Here is a 22621-nt window from a genome sequence, read left to right on the forward strand (position 1 = left end):
GTATGGAAATGTGAAGAAAGAGCACAGCTTAAATGTATGCTTGGTAAGCACTATAGCAGAAATAAATAACAAACAGATACACTCTTTGCAGTGCAAATATCGTAATCGGCCTGATGCCTATACCGGCGTGTGTGTGGGTGATAGAGCGAGGGAGAAGTGAGAGAGTGACAGTGATTAGCTTCGGAGCGGTACCCCTTCAGTCAATCTACTTTACTTTATCCTACCCTTGGAAGGTGGGGGAGTTATCAAAGGAAGCCCAGTGGGTTGGGATTTTTCCCCTTCAATAAAACAATAACTCAGCAGAGCGGTTTTTTATTTGTTAACATAACTTTTGTACAGAAGATATGGGAAGTTAAGGTTTGTTTCCTGGGTTCTGACCCTGTAGGGGTAGGGAAAGAGGGGGCTGAAATCTTTGGGCCCAAACAAACAATACTCCCCCCGACTGTGCATGGGGTCCCCCTTAATGAAACTGAGGGCAAAGCAATTATTAAACACCAAATGGATGTAGTATGGCAAGAATACTGGGACATCACTGATACAGGAGGACATTTGTATAAAATTCAAAGTAGCATTGGGTCAGGTAGTAGACTGGGCAGGAATAGAAGAGAAGAGGCAGTTTTACTAATCTCATGATAGGACGTACTGGCCTAAATAACACACTCGGCATGATAGGGAAACCCCCCCCACTGGGAGATGGAAACCATGTGATCAGCATGAGTCTGTGCAGCATGTAGGGGCTTCGACACAGAAAGGAAGAAACCGAGGCTAGCATTAAGAAAAGCTGGAATAAACTCTACAATAGAGACTTTACATGGGAATGAAGCGTGGGGAATGCATCATCACGATACTTATGACACAATACGATATTATTGCGCTTCTGCGATATATTGCAATTCATAACCTTTTTTCCAACTTCAAATTTTTCCCAATTTCAAACAACGTCCCCAAAAGGAAACTTATCAACATCAGTTTCATCTAAAAAAAAATGTCTCTGTTTTTACATCTCACTTCAATGTTATCGCTGCAGAACGGGACAAACTGACCAACACATACGTATATAATCTATAATAAAAGATTGATACTTGGTACCTGTGTATTGATACAGTATCGCCACTAAAAATATCGCAATACTCTGCTGTATCGCCCCCCCCCACAAAGTACTGCAGCTTTTTAAGGGTGCGTTCCAATGCATACTCAGTATCAGTGTCCACAGTCTTGCTTCTTGCTTTAATGTATTTTTATTATTTTAGAGCATTGAAATGTTACATAATGAAGTTTTTTTGAATGTTTTGGGGAAGTTAATTAATTTACAGTTAAGCTGTTTGTGGGATTTTGGTCAGAATAAATCTTTGTACTGGGAAATGGAAGGAAATTAAAACGCTTGGTCAGCCCAGTGGTGAGAAGTAGGTCAGCAAAAGTACATCAACTGAATTACTGAACTTTGAGGTACTTGTACTTTTCTTGGGTGTTTCCAATGTGTCCTACGTTCTACTTCCGCCGCAATCCTCTGTTTATTTAATTCTGAAAGTCTTATTTTCTTAAAACACGTTTGACAACATTTTCATTCAACTGGTTTTAGGAATTTAAAATATAAGGGGACATTCTTCTTCAAAAGCATCAGCCATGTTGGGTCTTCTTTCAGGGCGGTCCTACTTGTTTCTAAAATGATATTGCAACAAATTATATTGGAAATGGGATGAAATAACAAAACTAATCTAACTGTAAATCTAAAAAAAAGAGTTTCAGGAATAGGGCTGTCGAAAGTAGTTGAAATTAATTCAAACTAACATGTAATTAATTCGATTAATTCAGACCCATGTAGCGTAATGGGGGGGGGGGGGGGGGGGGGGGGGGGGGGGGGGGGGGGGAGGGGAATTCATACAACAGCGATGTGTCCACATGTGACATTTCTAACGGGTCATTACAGTGTGAATATGCCATCGTTAACCACATTTAAACAACGTTTTGAATGAATGATTCATCATTACTTAAAAAAAGATTTTGTTAATGCTGTAACTCTTCACATAAAAATTAACTCTATCTTCACCAGGATGACATTAAACCTGCCTGGGTTCAAAACTCAATTATTTGGTATATGATGAAACCCTGAAAGCGGCCACTCTGCGTAATAAGAACTTCTACGTTTGATGGTTAAAGTTTCCCACATTTATCATTTATCAGATACCACTTCGGTGATTTGATTTGAATGTGGGATTTTTAGTTGAAATGCAGTATTTATCTCAAATCTATGATACCAGTGTTCATGCATCTACTTCAGTATCAGTATATTCAGGATCTGAATACTTCTTGCAATTTCTCATTGTCGGCATTCCAATTAATTTCCATTTGCTGTCTAATTATCTATTGTATAATTTGATAACCAGAACATTTTCTGTTATTTAATGGTGTTCCTACAGTAAAAAAGCAGAACATTATCTGTGAATCTTACATAAATCTGTAAAATAACAGCAAATGTACTGGCAGCTCAGTACCTGGACTTTGTCTTGTAATTAAACCAAATAATTGGGCACAATTCCATTTAAAATTGAATTGTGACCATTTCTGTGGTTTCCTCCAAAAAGCAAAGACCAGTCTGCTCATTGCTGGCGTTTCCAAGCCGTTACCATCCGTCCCAGATCGCCTGTGTTGCTCCCTTTGGTTGCTCTGAAATCACACACCATGATGAATAATGTCTCCTTGGCGCAGTACTAAACGTGTCCTCTGCTCTAACAGTGAGATCTCTGGTGGCGATGCCCCTGTGATGATGGACCGTCTCTGCTCCAAACCACTTGATGAGATTTGGCTAAACGGGTCTCTGTGTGGCTGTTGTTCTAGGAGATAAACCCAATCCACCCTGTTGTAATCTTGGTATCTTTGGGATATAATACTGCAAATGTTAAGAAAACACACAATGTACACATACTATAGGCAGAAGACAAAGTTTAAGCTGAACTTTGGAAGCAAATAAGAGACATAAGTATTTAAATTTTAACAGCCAATGAATGCTTAATGTTGAAATATTTTACTTTGAAAACATGCATCTGAATGTATGTGGTTTGAATTAACCGTATTTAAAATAAAATACAAAATGTCTTCATTGCAATTTCAGGGGTTGAGTGGTCACACATTCAGACTTACAAGAGCCCGGTTGGTTTCCATGGCAATCATCTTTGAGTTTCAATCTTCATATTTTTTTTCAACTTTTTGGATCTGAATCTGTCCAATCGAATTTGAGCAACTTGAATCTGTTATGATTTAAATTCAGAAACTTGAATTTGTGGATTTGAATTAAAAAAAATTAAAAACCTATTATTGAATAATAAATAATCAAATTCAGTTTTTGAAATTGCAAATCAGGAAATTAAAAGATACTTAAGAGTTGAATTCAGAAGACATAATTCCCAGTACATGGTTTACAAAGTATTTGAATTTTAAGTATTTAAACGTCCTGTATTTTATATAGCGCTTTGTAGTCTTAACGGCTATTTAGCGGCTGGTAAAACTCCAGTTCTTATGTCTCTTATTCGTTCACATGTGGATATAAGCACCACATTTGGTGTGGTTATCTCTCTGGGGCCAATAATTTGAAAAATAACGTTAGCCACTTGATCTTTCAAAATGGCTGCCATTTTTCAAGATGGCTGCCATTTCCAGCATTATGGGAAAACACATATCTGTCTACTTAATTTTACCCATGGGACATGTCTCAAGGTTTTTACCTTTTAAATTGTGTGTTTTTGACCATAAGGATGTTACATACAATCTGTTTTGTGTTTGAGAGTCTTCTTGTGGTTTGAAGAGTAAATAATGTGAAAAAAACATGCATGAAACGTGACCATTTCCAAGAAAAGATTTCTTATCAAAGCCTGTCAAAGTAAAAGGGGGTTTTATGTTATTTACTTCTTGGGAGGCACATACAATTATTGGATTTGTGTTCATTGAATTCGAGTGGGTGATTATATGTATGTTCATTAAGGCCAACATTGCTAGTCCTGGCCCTTCCAGCTGCACAGTGCTGTACAGGTAAGACCAAAGAGCATTTACGTCTTTGCATCCATTGGTCAGTTGCTGACAGCTCTCTACCATCTGTGATAGCTCTGTCCAGAAGATCTGCCATAGAGCACCTTTTCTTGGTCCATCCCCACTCAGAAGGCCTTCCTAACCCTAATGTAATTGCAATACTTTAATATATAACCACCCAGCGGTCCACAGACTGGATGCAATGACCAAAATACCCACTGCGGTCCCACTGGGCTAATGATGGCTCTGTCTCTGCATCCCTCGACTCAAAACTCTAACGTCTGAAAGTAAGTAATAAATGTTCAGTCCAGTTCAATCACAATAAATTAGACCCGGGTCTGCTAAAATACTGTTCTCAATTCCTCAAGCGCAAAAAGGATATTCATCCTCCTTCAAGGAAATCAAGTGTGCACAAAGTTCTACCTGACCCCCTAGGCCAAAGGGGTAATCGATCAGGTTTCTCTGCTGAGAGGTCTCTGGGTCAGGGTGACCAGATGTCCCCGGTTTTGGTGACCTGTCCCCGGCAGGATCTGTCCCTGGTTTTCACTGTGACTGACAGACCCAATATTGGAAGGAAGGAAAGAAAACACTGACCAAACGGAGCCGATAGTCGCTCCAGACGGCCAGAGCCAGCGCTGCTCAGAGCTCAGAGAGGTTTTAGAAAGCCGTGTTTTACGATGCTAAAATCACTGATTATTCACATGCAGTTTGGTGGGTTTTAGCAATACTTTAATATATAACCACCCAGCGGTCCACAGACTGGATGCAATGACAGAAATACCCACTGGACACCGGCCGCGGTCCCACTGGGCTAATGATGGCTCTGTCTCTGCATCCCTAGACTCAAAACTCTAATGTCTGGGCACCGGGGTGATGCCGAGGCTTGTGTTTCCAAACGCCGGCGTGCCATTATCACTGCTTCCAGAGTGGCAGCGAGGCGCACACATTTAGCAGGGTGTCAAACTCGCTGGCGTCCTCCATCAAACAGCAGGGACGGGAATAAAGGCTCTGTCAAAAACACTGACAGCTGTAATATTTCACCGGGCCCTGGAAGCCGTTCAATCAGCCGAAACACAGCAAAGAGGGCTATTTCTTCTCTTTACCCCCTCCCCCTCGTATGAATATATCTGAATATTATTTGTTGGGTTATTGCCTGCATTGTTGTTGTCATTGTCGGGTCTAATTTGGAGAAAGTTAGCAGGGCAGTTTTCTTTTATGCTGCCTTTTGAGGACATTTGGAGCGAGAATGATTTCGCAGCAGAATAGATATGTTTTCTCATAAGTTTTTTTATTTTCCATTTTTAGTCATTATACTGGCTTTGATGAAGTATTTTCAATATTGGCTAATTGTTTCTGGCGCCTTCAAAGTGCGACTCCACCTTTAGCTGTGGGTGTTATCTACAAAGGTGCAGGTTTGCCAAGAGCAGTGTAGAAGGAACTTTGACACAATTTATAGCATTTGCACAGAAATACAAGGGTACAACTGCAATTTTTTCATACATTTATATTGATGTTACATTTAGGAACTGATACGATATGTAGCTGAGCTACAGTTAGTCTTTAAAGGACACCTTGGGCGTCACTTACTCTAATGTCTGGCTTGAATAGCACCTTTGGACACCTTTAACTGGGACGCTGCTGTCTCCTTCCTGAGTAGTCGGACACACGGAGGAGACATCTGGGTCAGGGTCATCGATCATTTAACCCTTGTCTGGTATTGGGGTCAAATTGACCCATTTCAAATTTTTACAAGAAGAAAAATGGTACAAGTTACATTTTTTCTACCTGAAATCAGCGTCCTTTCCTTATTTCCTGTGATAAACATGTATTCCTGACTCAATTCAGAACATAATTCTGAATATGACACTTATGTTGTTTTCATAGTGGATTTTTAACATGAATTATAACCTTATGACAAAAAAAATAAAAAACATTTCCATTTTTAATTGTGTTCTAGTAGAGACTGATGCATTCCCTGAACATATATGTCATCTCAATGGTTTGAAATTGAGATAAAGACAAAATTAATAGATTATGAAGTAACATTTTTGTTTTTAAAACCCCAAATAAGTCCCCGGTCAGTTTGACCCGAGGGACACAAAAGTGGAGACAACACCAGGGTTAAAATAAATCAAATAATAGTGAAACTCCCCCTCCCCCCCCCCCCAACTTTTCCAGCAGCACCTGATAGATTTGCCAAACCGCAAAAAACTTACACACAAATGGAAGTTTTTTGCGGTACAAACCCCACTTCCTTTTTTAATTGTCTTCTAGTAGAGACTGATGCATTCCCTAAACATATGTGTTATCTCAGCTGTTAGAAACTGAGAGAGAGACAATATTTGTTAATAGATTATGAAGTAAAATTTATTTCAGAATTGATTTTGAAACCCCAAATAAGTCCCGGGACAGCTTGACCCGAGGGACACGAGAGGGTCCCGAAGTGAAGACAACACCAGGGTTAAACGGATGTCACTCCTCAAGGTCTACCTCTTGAGATTGTAGCCAGCCATTCATCTTAAAACATATTAAATTGTCCGTGTTTCATGATCATATGGTTTATCATTCAAAAAATATAATCGGCCTCACATGGTTTTTGGGTACTTTTCCTGTTCTTTCTCTCTCCACACTTTATTATCGCTCCTTATTTTATTGTTCCTTTCTTCTGTCCTTTTGAGACTGTTATTCCTGAAAGTTGCCCACATCTACAACCGATAATTACAGTTCTAGTGGTGGCGCCCCCTAGTGGCTGCAGCAGTAACGACGCGTTTAAAACCACCTTTACGTTCAAAGCTGCGATCAACATTGGATTTTTGCCACCATTAGGGATTTAAGAAACGCTGTGGGTCATATCAGAGGGTCGGAACAAAAGACTCAATCACTAAGGATGGTTTGGAGGACTTCTTGGTCCTTATTAATTGACGCATGTAAATGTTTTTATTATATTCTTGGTATGTATTGTTGGATAATTGTAGGGAAGCCAACATGCCCCTGAAGGGATCCTGGCTTTCCTTTGCCTGCCCTGTTTTATTTAATGTCTCTTAAATGAATCATTTTTGGGTTGTACTAAATAAATCAAATCAATATGGCGGTGCCACTAGCTAACTGCTGGAAAAGTACACACTATTGACTCTGTGTACATCAATACTAATGCGTGCAACATGCATGCTACCAATCTGCCAGTGATCTGTCAGTATTTGTGGTGTCATGGAGCCATCTACCATCAAAGTGTAGTGAGGACTGGAACCATAATCTATCATTTAACACTGTCATGCTGAAGACGTGACACTGATTGAGTGGACCAGGGGAATACTGGAGCTCATTCATATGCCACTTCCCTTTTTGCATTGCATAATAGGTACATGTGTTTGTAAAAAGGCTTCCAACAACAAGGTGAATTAAAATAATTTTAAAAGGTTAAACCCCAAAATGCGAGGAGTTGTAGATAGCCTGTGGACTTTTGTGACGACCTTTAGCTCTATGGAGCTGTGTTTTAACAAGCTGGTCTCCATTTACACATTTTCCTGCCCCTGGTTTCACAGGGTTGCACTTATTGACCAACGGTGGCTGGAAGGCGAGAAGAGATATGGCCCTGCGCCAACAAAGGCAGCAAAGAAGAAGACAACTCACAAGAAAATGGATGTAAATAATGAGGGATTTAAGACGGACCTATTTTGCTTTTCCTTATTCTGTCATATATTCAAGCAACAGCACACACAGGCCACAGGCCACGGTTTGCTGTAATTATATCCCAACTGTTTTCTCTTCTCTGTTTTTCGTTTCTTACCCCCTGTTCTGTGAGGTAAAATGACTTTTTTGTCAACGTAGCTTTGAAGAGAGCAGCGATAACGGCGTTGGAAAGGGCTGTCAGACAGCGAGGTAAAGCCATGAAAGTATTCTAAATATAGCGTACACTTAAAGGGATACAATCCGGATTTCAAAACCAACTCTGTGGCATGACCACAGCTATTAGTTTGTTAGTCTTGCGTTCTTTTATCAGATGCAGAGTGATACTAGGTGTTATAAATAGTTATTATTCAGTCTCTCCAGGATTTCACGGCCTTTTTTTTTTTTTGCAGCCCTAAATGCCTGATTTTGCGGGAGCTTTTGTTAAAAATTGCAGTAACAGTTGCAATGTCGTTTGTATGTTTGTTGCAATGAACTTATGGGAGAAGTTGGATAGTCAAACTTTCTTGATCTCTGCGATTGCTCAGCATTTACGGCTATACTGTACATATGTAATCTTACATGTGGTCCTCAGTAAAAACAGGATGGAAGCCGAACGTTCGACCAGACCAGTTAAATAAAAAATGTAAGATGTTTAGTTGAGGTCAAAAAACAGGCATCAGTCAAGGGCAGGCATTGGAGATGAGGCAAACTTATCCAGTATGGGAACAGGCCAGAGATCAGGAGTCCAAGAGGCACTGAGGCTCAATAGACGATCTGATGGAAGTATATGCTACTGGGCTGATGTGGAGCTGGGAACAGGTGAGGTGGGGGGAGGAGGACAGGTGATGGGGAATGGTGGAAACACCGTGGGGTTACTGCAGGGCGGGGAGCGGCAGGATCAGAAACGACTGGAGGATTAGTACACGGCAGGGGAAAGCACACAAGGAGAATGGGAGACTAAAGGACCTGGCTGATAAGTGACAGAATGGGTTTTGGGTCCTGTTTCTAACGCTCGCAGGTGAAAACGACAAAATATTTGATCAGATGTGCCTTTGATTTAGACGCCGATGGCATTTTGCACAAGACATAACCCTACTTGTTTCACATATGCAGCCGTAGGAGTTTCCATTTAAGATCGAGGGCCCGATGTAAGCGCATGGTGTGAAGCGAATGGCAGGTGTGCGTTTAGGGCGTGTCCAAATCCAATTTTGCTAGTTTGACGTCGGAAAATACGGTCTGTGTGCCAGGCGCAGGGTTCATAATGGTTGTACTTCTGGGTGTGTGTTCTGGGCGGAACATGCAATCAACCAATCAGAGGTCCTCTCCCATTCCCTTTAAAAGCCAGGCGTGTTTGGACCTCGGCACATTGCTATTATGATGGCGGATTTGCACCGTCACATTTTTATATGTAATCTTTTGCATGTCTGTTTGCTGCAGCATGTCCCTGCGTGTGCGTGTGCGTGTGCGTGTGTGTGTGTGTGTGTGTGTGTGTGTGTGTGTGTGTGTGTGTGTGTGTGTGTGTGTGTGTGTGTTGTGTGTGTGCGCACAAGCTTAGGCACTTTTCACTAAGTCACTGTTAAAATAAAAGTGAAATGCTGCGTTTACTGACTTTAGACCAGGTTCTTGTGGTCAATGGTGCGATGACTTCCCGCTGCCTCGAGATAGGAACACACCCAGAATGCACCTGAACACACCTCACTGTAAGACCAGCACGCCCATGGGGGCCCAGATGGGCGCAGGTGCATTTGCTATTTAAACGACGTGGTCGCAAGACGGGAAATTAACAACTCTTAACATTGTGAAGACACTTGCATGTAGAAGTTAAAGTATAAATTAAAGAATAAATTTAGCATTAGTGCCTGTAAACATGACGTTTTCAATGAGATATTTGCGCACACACACACAGACACACACACACACACACACACACACACATACGCACAGATATTATTGGACTGCTGTTAATCAACTCCTTTCATCCATTAGACCAGCCGCCTGGCAGAGCATTACCGCTCTACCTCCGGCTGCCTTTACTAATTAAAGAACCTCAGTAATTGAAGTTTCTATTTTCACCTGAGCTCTCCATATGTTGGCGCTGGCGTGAATTAAAGGGTAAAGTCAAATGGCAGCCAGTTGTCACAGCTACTAGACCTTTATTTTAAAGAGAGAGTAACAGTAATGAGGTCGGATGAATGAAGCTATAGCAGAAGTCCAGGGAGGAAGGCTTTATTTCTCATGCCTCGGCACTCACCCATGCTCAAGCATTATTCAATGGGCTGTCAATTATGTTATCAGCTGGTCTCATCAGCTGGCAACATTACTGTCTTTGTCCATCCAGTAGCTCAGCAAAAAAACAACATTGGCGGCCCTGTAGCTTCCACTCCGTAACAAAGATGGCGATGCTGAGTGCGAGAAGCTCCCAGCGTCCCACATGTTGACCGCTGTGAGTGCAGCAATTGGTCCAACCAATCAGAGTAACAGATAGACCTACAACCAATCAGAGCAACGGATAGACCTACAACCAATCAGAGCAACAGATAGACCTACAACCAATCAGAGCAACGGATAGACCTACAACCAATCAGAGCAACAGATAGACCTACAACCAATCAGAGCAACTGAGTATGTGACGTATGTTGAGCAACGCATAGTTGTCAACCAAACTCACTGTTGTGGGTTGGGCTGCGTTCAACTGGCATCCAGGCTAATGCAATTTGTGACACAGCAGAATATACATATATAAACATGTTGGAGAGCCTCTGTGTGTCCCACTGTGGTTCCTGATTTATTTCCTTGAACACATATTTTAACATAGCTCTGTAATGTTGACATGGAAATGGCAGATTCATATTTTTAGTGACTTGTCATGCTGATTTGAGGATGTTCTAAACGTCTAGTTGTCCATTTAGATTTCCTGGTCGGATCAACTTCCATCCATCCATCTTCATCCACTTATCTGGTATCGGGTCACAGGGGCAGCAGCTCCAGTAGGGGACCCCAACTTTCCTTTCCCGAGCCACATCAACCAGCTCCGACTGGGGGATCCAGAGGCGTTCCCAGGCCAGGTCGGATCAACTTGTATAATAAACTGTCATTAACGTCATCAACGTGTCTCTACTGAGTGATCATAGCCTCGGCGTACGTCTGATAGCTGATGCACGAGGACAGCTGTCCTCCTTGCAGCTCTGGTCTCTCTATCCATGTTTCTCTGAGACCATGACAAAGGCAGAGAGTGGATGTGTGTTGCTACGTTGTGGATATCCGCACAATACCTTTGTCGATACACGTAAAGACACATCTGTGTCTGAACGCTTTCCCCACCCAGCTGACTGCTACTACAGGCCGGTCAGCCTGTGAAGAGGAGCGCTCGGCTTCCCACTCCCCTGATTGATTCACGGCGACGCAGCGCGGAGATTTGCAGGCAGCGCGTTCAGAGACTGTCCCCAGCGTGCAGGGAGAATCGCATTAGAAAGCGATTAATTCAATTCCATCTCTGGTGCCTCCTCAGACAAAGGTCTGCGGGAAAATAAACCATTGATCTCCCCAAGAGCAAAGATAAGCTTCATTCTTCAGGAGTTTTGTCTGAGGATTGGCACGTTGTTTACCAGCCGAAGACAAAGTACACGGTTCATTAAATGTGTGAAATCCTTTTGACGTACTCTCTGCAACCATCACACACTGTGCATGTACAGTATCCAGTGGTGGAAGAAGTATTCAGAGTGGTGCTCATGTGTGAGACATGTACTGCATACCTGAGTTGCCCTTGTTTGTCTTTTCGTGATTCAGGCTCATTGGTTAAAATGTCAAGAGCATCCGTCTCCTGAGATAACACAGCCCTGCTGAGCCTCTCAGGGCAAGGGCACCTTCATCACCATTTGTATTCTGCATCGGAAGAGAATGGCTCTAATCAAATGACATCATGGAGACGCTTTTGTCCTCTCCTGGTTCTCAGTAACTGTCAACATCATCCCAGACATGTCTGCAGCAGGACAACTAACAAGTAGAACTAAGCCCATTTTAATTCAGGTAATTGAGCCTTCACTTCAACATTGATATAGGACTAATTTAAAATTTCAAAACCTCTTTGAAACAAACTTGGAAATTGGGGTTGTGCACTTGAATTTGAAGCATGATAGTGTTTTCTCTACAATCAAATGAAAATGAAATGGAAGGTTGCATTTTAATAGTAGGCTACCAGAGTTTTTCACTTTCAATTTTATTTATAGTATCAATTCATAACAAGAGTTATCTTGAGACCCTTTACAGATAGAGGAGGTCTAGACCACACTCTATAATTTACAAGGACCCAACAGGTCTAGTAGTTTCCTCCAGAGCAAGCAACAGGGCCACAGTGAGAGAAAAACTCCTTTTAGGAAGAAACCTGGGAAGCCAGACCCAGACCCGACCAGACCCAGGCCCAGACCCAGGCCCAGCCCAGCCCAGGCCCAGACCAGCGCGAGGCGTGCGACTGGACTGTTGGGGTTAGAATGAAGAAGTGGCAATGACAGTCACCAAAAATAGTAGTTTGTAGTAGTTCTTGTATGTCAGTAACAGGGACTGTGGCATTAGCCCAGGACTAGCAGGCGTAGGGGTAGCAGGACCACAGAACGTGTAGCGGGACCATGGCACAGCTGCTACCATGATCAAGGGTGGTTTTCTGAAATAAGTCAAAATAGGTAACAGGTAACATTAGAATATTGGTTACATTCATATGGAATGCCTTACAATCTAACAGCTTTGACTAAAGACCAAGTTCCACAGCTCTAATGCTCACTACTTGAACAGTTGAACATCAGTGTTTCGTACATCTAATTTTACTGTTGTCGATACCTGTTTATTCATTTTTCTCAACATAGCTGCGCTACTGATCATTTAGGACTTAGAATTTTTTTTTTTTTGCCAAGGGCGCACACCCCGGCCCCAGATTGCTCTCTCCCCTGTCCTCATTTACAGAATGTGTGCATATGATGTATATGTATGGGTGTACGTGTGGGATATAAGCATAAAACATGCACATCTCTACATTTCTCATATTTTTTAAATGCTATCATATTTATGTATCGTATTTTAACATTATTTATAATTGTATTTTTTAGCTGCTGATCGGTTTCTATGTTTGATTTTGTGGTCTGATGCAACATAATTTCCTTCTACACTACACTTCTTAAAGTTTTTTTTAGAATGACGATAAAAATAACCTTGAATCTTGAAAAGATGTGGCTGTTGTGGGAGATTAATTCTGCTGAGAGATAAAGGAGCAAATGGTATCTTCAACATTAATAATGTCAGGTTTCAATATACAAACAAATTGAGCGAGCAAATTAGAGCCAGAAAAATAATTGTCAAAAAATAAAGATGTGACATATGAAGTCATTTTAAACACGGCCTTCAAAAAATCACACATATGCAGAAAAATAGGTCAAATTCTTTTGCAAAACAACTGAAATTACAACACATTATTCCAGCAAGACTAATAAAGAATTAGCCGAAATTCACAAATCCAGTTCCAGGTTCAGATGCCAGCTCTTATAGTGGGGGTGTAACTCATCTCTGTGCTTACCCAGGAGTTTGATTGATGTAGAAAGTTCAAACTTAGTTCACATTTTCTAAACTTTCATTGTTTGTCATCCCACACAATGTACAAAGGGCAATTGTAATTTGAAATGCGTCTTTTGGGAATCCCTCATTTTGGACACACAGCACCAAACATGCGTTTTTAAGGGAGTAGTTAAGGGGAAGAGTTTATACGCGTCCCTGGACCGGTTTGGTCCTTGCTTCGAAGACAGTGCCAGGGAAGGGCACCACAACCTTCTCAAGCTGCCAGGCCGCACTTCATACTTGCTCCGTATGGGCAACCCCCTGGTTCCTCAGCTAAGCCCCCACGGACTGAGCAACTTAGGCCCCATTTATATTAATTCCAACCCGAAACTCACCATGAGTGTTCCCTGACGTATAGAGTCCTGTAGTGTTTGGGGGAAACCACCAGACTAGTGAATCTAAAACACACTGGTGCTCTATGATGTGTCAGACCTCTGTTATTACCCATGTGAACCTACATTCAGTGCCTGCAGGTTTACAGTACAGGTGGATGGAACACGCAATTTTCTTATTCTCAGTGTCAATGACCCAGAAAACTGTCTCTTGCTTGGCAAATATCGTACCTTAACTTCCTTTGCTTGTCATCTGATAGCACTCCTCTGTGCTCTTATAACCACTCTGTGTAAAGAAGAGACTGGTAAGGAATGACTGATCTTGATCAGACATTGCCAGGCAACCTAATGGAGTAGCGGTTGGTATTTTCAGGTGAGGAATCGAGCAAAATAACACACAAGCCGTTTATTAAACATTAATTATACGTGTAATGTGGTAAAGTCTTGTGTGTCTATGCCTCAGTGTGTTTGTTTGGTTTTGCATTGTGTGTACATTGTGTCACTCTTTATGTGCAGGAGATGAAGTAGTTACGCACTGTGGTAGAGTGGTCACCTGCCAAAAGGAAGGTTGGTGGTTTGATCCCTGTCGAAGTGTCCTTGGGCAAGACACACTGCGTATGAATGTGTGTGAATGGTTCCTGAACTATGGAACAGTGCTTTGAGTAGTTGTTAAGACTAGGAAAGCGCTCTATTAGAAAATGTACATTTAAGCTAACACTGTCTGAGCTAATAGCTTTAGGTCTCTGGGTGATTTCCTGAGGCAGTGCATGAACAAAATATCATTTTCAGTGGAGCAATGTAGAGAAGAAACACTGGACAGCAGTTATATTTCTAGTACAGGACCCCAGATTAACTTTTTTTACTAGGAGAACTGCAGCCCCTAACAGAACATACAAGGGGCACAGGCATAAAGTTAAGGGGCGCACACCTTAAATTGACCTGCAACGCACATTTTCCCCATTTGAACTGTGTTACTGATACATTATTTGGCAATAAATACAGAAACTGCCATGTGCAGTAGACACAGTTCATGCTTTTTTCTGCTAAACCTAAACCATGTAAACTCCCGCAGTCTTTCCTGTGCTGTTGTCAAATTTGCAGTTCACACGTGTGCAAAATCTTGCCCTGTCTCACAAGTAGGTGCAATATGCAACCATTTTGTTGCAGTCTGGAGCCTTGCATCCCCAAAGTGCGTCTATCTACTGAGCGTTGTCCCTTTGACCCCAGTTTGATGAACTGTGATGAACACTGTGCCACAGAGATGAGTTACTGGTTATCAAACACTGTTGTTGTGTCTCCCATTAATCCTTTAATCTGGCTGATTTCATATCTCATCACTTTGTCCTCTCCCTCTATATATATGTCCTCATACACACACACACACACACACACACACACACACACACACACACACACACACACACAAGTGTGTCTCACTATCTTTGTGGGGACCAGTCATTGACATAATGTATTCCCTAATCCCTTACCCTAACCTTAACCATCAAACCTAAATGCCTAACCTTAACCCTCACCCTCACCCTCACCATAACCCTCACCCTAACCCTAACCTTAACCTTAACCCTCACCCTCACCCTAACCATAACCTAACTCTAACCCTAATCCTAAAACCAAGTCTTATTCCTCAAACAGCCCTTTAACGTTATGGGGACCAGCATTTTGTCCCCACAAAGCTGTCAGGACCCCATAAGTAAACTGTATTCCTAGTTTTTGGTCCCCACAAATGTAGTTAAACAAAGCACACACACACACACACACACACACACACACACACACACACACACACACACACACACACACACACACACACACACAGTCCGATCATGGGAGAAAACTTTGACCCTGAACACAAACTTTGCTGTACAGTGGACTATAGCAGGACAATACAGTAGCTATGACTCATATTACCGTGCGAGGTGAGGACAGCGAGGCAAAGGGACACACAGGTACTTGGATGTTTCAAAGGTCTGCTGAACTAGACTGTAATAACTGCCCTGACAGTCCATGCATGAGGTAGAGACTGCACTGTCTGACAGGCTGAACAAACAGAAGACACCGGCTATCACACCAAAGTGTACAATCTCTTACCTAAGCTCTGCTACGATCAAGGAGCCGACAAACCAACACAAACAGGAGGGAAACACACCTTAGCCCACTCTAACAGAGCTTTGACTGGAACGTCTAAGTTCACTACTGAGATGCATCGGCCTGCAGATAAACTAATGTTACCCTGCAGTGGCTGACAGAAGCCAGGGCAGAACAATGGATGCATAATCTTAAAAGATGTATCCACTGTGTGCCATATCAGAACTGCACTGAGCACAAGTGTTCACTTAGGCAATACGTCTAAGCCCTAGTCTATAATGTTCTATATTATGAACATATGATTGTGTTGATTGTTGTCAGTAACATAACTTTTGAGCACACAAGATTTAGTGGGCTGATTGTCCAAGAAAAACTACTGCAGTGTGGTCCTTTAAGACCTTTAAGAACTTGTTTTAAAAAAATGTAAAAAGTAATCTGCAGTGATAATAGCAACTGTGAAGACCAGTTGGAAAATGAGCAAACGGTAAGGTTGATGCAACCAGTTTAAATGTAGTGCTGGCTGAAATTCCAGTAAATGCATTATGTGGGTGAAAGTTAGTATGGTAGAGTGTTTAGGTAAACAGTTATATTTACAATATAATGATGTTTACATTGACACGATATTCAATTTGTACCCCTATTCTGAAAAAGCCCATATTCCTACTAAGCTGTGTGCACAGCGAATGGAAGTAAATATTCCACTAATATTGTTGTTTACATCCAGCCGTGCCAAAAATAGGATTTCTTCCCAGTTTTCTACCAGTGGAGGACTTGTTGGACCGTGCGAACGCAGCCTCCCTCTTTCGTTCCTTCGCCCAGCTTCTTTAAATAACATCGCCAAATCTTTTGTTCATTTCCAAAAACCTGTTGATATCCAAGTCTTTCATGTTTAAAAAAACCTTTTAAACCTTTCTTTTCTTTTGGCCGTGCATCTCTACCGCAGCCCTGCAAACTGATGGCCGATTGGTTAGTACAACAACCAGGAAACCAGAGTTGGTGGTAACGAGTTACATTTACTCCGTTACATTTACTCCGTTACATTCTACTTCTAGGAGTAGTTTTGAATCACTATACTTTTACTTGTACTTGAGCAGATTAGTGAAGAAGAAACCGTCTTACTCTGCTACATCAGGCTAAAATGAGCTTGTTACTTTTCTTTTTACCTCTTTGGTATTCTACGCGTCATTGTTTCCCCCCCCCGTACGTCTCATTTTAATGTTTTATTTTGACAGAGAGAGAATGGAAAGGCGCCATGGAAAAGGCGCCCTGAGCAGTTGGGGGTTCGGTGCCTTGCTCAAGAACTGTATATACTGAACTGGCACCTCTCCAGCTATCAGTCCACCGCCATACTTTGGTCCGTAGGTGGACTTGAACCGGCAACCCTCCGGTTTCCAACACAACTCCCTACTTATTAAACTGCAATATGCTGTTTACATCACCTGTATCAAACATGGACACTTTTGGGGTAATTTATGTAGGTTTTATGTATGTGTGCACGTAAATGTACTCAATTAGATCAGATTGTCTTTTCTTGTCTTAGCTGATTACTTTTGTACTTTTTGTCGCAATGGTCAGCTCATTTTTTAAAGTTAAGTATTTCAATGGGAAGCATCTTTTGTGATCACAGCACGATTCTGTCAGTCAGTCAGGTGTGAAATGAACACGAAAGACCACGGAAGAATTCTGGGTTGGGTTTAGGAAAAGGGTTTAGGTTTTAGGTAATAGAAGAAGGGGACGGTTGGGTTTAGGAAACGTGACATGCGGGACACAATCCCGGGTCTCCAGGGTGAAAGTCCTGTGTTGTTTGACCCATCCACCCCCCCCAAACCAACCTCCCTATGTGGAATTCAGGCTTTCATAGTACTTGCTAGCATAGTTGCTCTTAAATAAGATAAACGTGTCCGTGTACACCAATCTATAGTTTTAAATTTGAGCCTTTCATGGCCTGCTGCGAGACTGGGCTGAGACAGCCAGGGCTGCAGGACACTATGTCTCCTACAGTGTGTGTTATGTCCCATCAGACCTCTTATAGACACCTGTTGTTTGTCTCTCCAGTAAATAGATGGTTATTGCACATTCCTAGCTGAGTTTTTTGTAAACACTGAGTCACACACAGGTTAAGTCAGAGAGGAGATCACACATTGTGGTGTTATCGCTGTGTCTTTACGGGTAATTCAAAAACACACACACACACACACACACACACACACACATCATGCTGTTTTGTGTCTGCAGGCAACACTTTCCCAGCCATGAATGAGGAATGCAATGTAGGGCTTGGCAAAATGTATCAATATTTTACTTTTACATCAATATGAGGCTAGATATTGGCCTATATTTTGGTTATTGTAATATTGCAATATGACATGAGTATAAATATTAGGTCAAAAATATTGTGATATTGGATTTTTCTCCTTAAAGCCTAGTTCTACCACAAAAACATCCAAAGCTGAAACCCTCCTCTCAATCCTTTTCTCCACAGCCACTGATGGATTTATCAAATGTCAAGCAGCCAAATCTCTCTTCCCGCTGTGGAGAGTCCTCAGGATGAGACTATAGCGTTGCAACTGGGAGGCGGGCAGCTCGAACTGGGCTGGACGAGCAGCCAGAACGCAGCCTGTAATTTAGATTTCATTGCGATAGCGGCCCAGGTACAGCCGGGGGTGAGAGGTAGTTTGATGAGGAGGAAGATGCCGGGGAGCTGTGATGGATCACCAGGGAATCGTTGCTAGGTGGTGAGGAGGACGGCATTGAGGAGGAGACGATTGGACAGTGCCTACAGAAAACCATCATGCCCCTTTGAAATAGTCCCTTTGTTTGTCTTACAGCCTGAAATCAAGACCAATTATTTAAAATATATGTTCAAGTAACAACATTCAGGTAACCTAATAGTTCTGAAACATAATAAGAAAGTAAAACTAGAAAAACAGAGTTGGAAAAGGGATCAGTCCCATGATTTAATACTTGGTAGAGCCTCCTTTTGCTTTAATTACCACCATCAGTCTGTCTTTATTAACCTTGTGCGCCTAGATTGGGGAATATTTGCCATTCTTCCTTGCAGAATTGTTTGCGTTCAGTCAAATTTTCGTGGTGAGCGGCAATTGTCGGTGGTCTTCAAGTCCATCCACAGATTTTCAATTGGATTCAGGTCAGGGCTCTGACTTGGCCCCTCAAGGACGTTCACCTTCTTATCCTTAAGCCACTGCATAGTTTTTTGGCGGTGTGTCTAGGGTCGTTGTCGTGCTGGAAGGTGAACCACCTGCCCATGTTCAGCTGTAGTATGTAGTATTTCAGTGTACTTGGCAGCATCCATTTTCCCTTCAATCCAGACCAATCACCCAGTCCCTGCTGAAGAGAAACACCCCCACAACATAATGGTCCCAACACCATGCTTCATAGTAGGTATGGTGTGTTTGGGTGGTGTGCTGTGATTGGTTTTCACCAAACATAACGCTTCCACAGGTCCCTGATGACATTGTTTTACAAATCTTTTATTGAGTCTGTCTTTACTTTTTCATGTAAAGTTAGCAGCAAAATCATTGGGATTCAGCAGATGTCACCAGCTGATCTGTACAATAGACATGTGCTTAAAGAGGCAGAATCCATCATAGCCGATAGTTCCCACCCTCTGAATGCAGGATTTAGGATGCTGCTCTCTGGTTCCTGCTTCAGTCAGCCACCAACTAAACAAATAGATAGAAATTCTCCTTTGTCCCCTCTGCTATCGCTCTGCTTAACTCTGTATTAATAGGGAACGTCTGCACATAAGACACTGGGACTTTAACTTTTAATGTATTTATTTCCCCATCTGGTCTGATCCTGTACTTTTAATCGATGTTGTCTTTGTGGTCATGTACTGTATGCCAACTTCTTGCTACTGCAGCAAAATGAATCGCCCCTTGAGGACAAATAAAGGTCTTGGACTTGGACTTTGTGTAAAGCCGCTGAGATTGTTGTCACATGCTCAGACCGACCAATCCCTAAGTGGCCATTGGCCTCTCGGTAGCTTCCCTGATCCATTTTTTTTTTTTGTAAATCTCTTTAATTTGTCCATGGTAAATTGAGTTTTTGGTTGGTATGTTACATGTTGTATGTTGTCTTGTTTTTGGGCCCCCTATGAAAAGCTTTTAGTAGCTTATTTGGGGTTCCCCATGCCATGCGGCCTGTATATAATAATTTAACTTCATGAAATTGTGTTTGAATACACATTGATGACATGTAAAATGAAAAAAACATTGTAAGTTGAAAAGTTGATTTGATCCAGAGGACCGGAGAGGACTGGAGGGCTGGTGGAGATGACCATTAGGGACCGGACTCTGTGTTCAGTAATCACTTTGACGTCAAAAACAAGAGTTACATCATCTTTTCTATGAATCTTTAGCCTGTGACGAAGCTTAGAAATCAGAGTGGGTGGGATAAGATTACATTTTCTTAAGATAAAGCTGAAAACTGGTCAAAGCGTGTTAATATTCCAGCTGGGTATTCAGTAAGTCAAGCGAGCAGTGAGCAGCATACATTGTGATCCCACCTCTCAGTTCTTTCCTCTGATCCGTCAAGCGGCAAAGCCTAATCTATATTCCCATATGTAAATGTCTTCTTTCAGATGCTAAAGGTCTGGATGTCATCTCCTGCAGCCCAGTTCTAAATTAGATGTTGTTAAGCTGTCCTTTGGCAGCCTTATCAGCTCTATTGTCTTATTAATGAGATTCAACGTTCTATATGATTTAAACTTGACATTTCAAAGCCTTTGGACCGGCTAATCACATTTTTAGTTACATTTTTTTAAATGTGATTAAAAATAAAATTCCAGGACATGTTCCTTGGATTTAGGTTTAATTCTGCTTTCAAGCAATAACTGATGCTTGAAAAACAATTTCTGTTATTTGGCTTATTTGGAAATGGCTGATACCATTTGTTGTGCAGCTTCTATCTCCAGAAATCTGTTAATTTCTAATTTTCTCTTCTTTTAAAGCTTTTTAAGTGTATCTAAAGGTTTTTAGGATGTAATAAAAACAAGGAAAAATAAGCCGGCTAGTGTATTGCCACTTGGATTGTAATTGTATGAGAACATAATTTTTCAATGCTTTTGTAAGATGAGATTTATTTTGTGAATATTTAGTTAACAAATATATTTCCATCAGTTGTAGCGTCACAGTGTATTCTGTGTATTGATTTAACCAGGGAGCTATTTGTAGGCCTACCCTGCGTGTAATTCAGTTGTCAGGTGGGCGGAGGGATATGAGTTGATAATGAGGCATGTATGTTGAGTCTTGAGTTGTTCGGCACTGAAGGAAGTGTGATTAAAGTAATGGACCAAGTTACCGTCGAAGCTGTCTCCGTGCTCTTTCTCTACCCACGCCTCGAAAGTACTAATATGTAATCACAACTAGTTAATAGTTAACGCAAACATATACTAGCGTTACACTATTTCAATGTGCAGTAAACTAATATGTATATACTTAAAGTTATAATCTTAAGGCCAATTGAAATGCTACTCTTGGAATAATCTGTTAGACAGTTTCTGACAAACGGCACCTAATGACAAACGGTGAAAACAGGGCTTATAATTTTGGTAAAGAGGAATAAGAAGTGAAGAGTTGTCAGAAAGTGCAGTTTTTGCTGGAAAAGTACAGCGATGAGGCCGTTGTCACTCCTTTTCATTTGCCCAAGTGAAACTGACATGTTGGAGGTGTGCTGGTATCACAGTGAGAGACTGTGGCTGTAGCTCCTGATCTAACAGATCACTGTGGCAGTTTCCTCCCTTGTAATGTGGGAAAGTCATCGGTGAAGATGTTTCGAACACTGCAACATGTGGTGAGCTTAACAATAAAAGCCAACCCATGCTTCGGCAGTTGAAAGCTTTTAGTGTGAAGCAGCATTGGTTTGCGTTCACAATAACATGTATAACTCAGCGAGGGATCAGTGAGATGGAACTTTTTGAAACCCATGCGGGAGGAGGTGTAACGAAAATCTAAGGGATGAAGCGGGGGAGGCTGGGGATCAGTGGTAGAGCGATTGCCTCCCAATCGGGAGATGGCGGTTCAATCCATGGCTCTACAGTCCCATGTCAAAGTGTCCTTGAGCAAGACCCTGAACCCCGAGTTGCTTCCAATGCTGTGCACCGGTGTGTGAATGGTCAATGGTTCCTGTACTATGTCAAAGCACTTTGAGTAGTTGTTGAGACTAGAAAAGGGCTTTATAAGAACAGTCCATTTACATTTAGAGTGAGCCAGTCATGATTGCTAATAAGAAGCCCAGCAGGGGGATGTTGGACTTGAATCAGCCTGAAGCCTTCAGCCTTAATATTCTCTGTTGAAGTACAAGACTTTCTGGGAAATAAGCTTATTTGCTTTCTTGTAGACTGACACCACCCTCAGCAGACTGGTAGTGTAGCTTAGCATAAAGTCTGTAAACAGGGGGAGGCAGCTACGCCCTAAAGCTAGCTAATTCACGTTTTATCACCTTTGTTTAGTCTGTACCAGAACGACCTGTATTGGTATTAAGGGGCGTTTTGTGGCGGACTATTTCTGAATCAGAAGTGCCAATTCATCTACTAGACCTGCAATATTTTAGCAATAAGGGGCAGCAGAAATGAGTTATGAACACATAGGCAAATGTGCTTATTTACACATCCAGAAACAATCATTTATATGGAGTTGTGTTTCCAACGGATGAATTCATTCCCTTTCAGCTGTGTTGTTGCTTTCCACCAATCTGGGAGAAATATCTGGCATTTTAAGCTCATTAAAAGCTCTGGTGCTTTCATGATTTGTAACTTTAATTGGTCATTTAGAAGCAGTTGCCCCGTTGATTTGACTCGCTGCTTCTCAGGTAACAACCATCTCACCTGTTTATCAGGTTTCTCATAGCAACTACAGAATAGATAACTGCATGGTTCC

The 22621-nt window shown here is 41.8% G+C and overlaps 1 protein-coding gene across 1 annotated transcript in view; it reads left to right on the forward strand.

The window, feature by feature from the left end:
• dpp10 (dipeptidyl peptidase like 10) overlaps positions 1 to 22621 on the forward strand; it is a 207935-nt gene that overhangs the window by 51007 nt on the left and 134307 nt on the right. The gene's annotated exons all lie outside the window — the stretch shown is intronic.

The sequence above is a fragment of the Etheostoma spectabile genome, chromosome 11 (genome assembly GCF_008692095.1).
Source record: "Etheostoma spectabile isolate EspeVRDwgs_2016 chromosome 11, UIUC_Espe_1.0, whole genome shotgun sequence".
NCBI classification, from domain to species: Eukaryota; Metazoa; Chordata; class Actinopteri; order Perciformes; family Percidae; genus Etheostoma; species Etheostoma spectabile.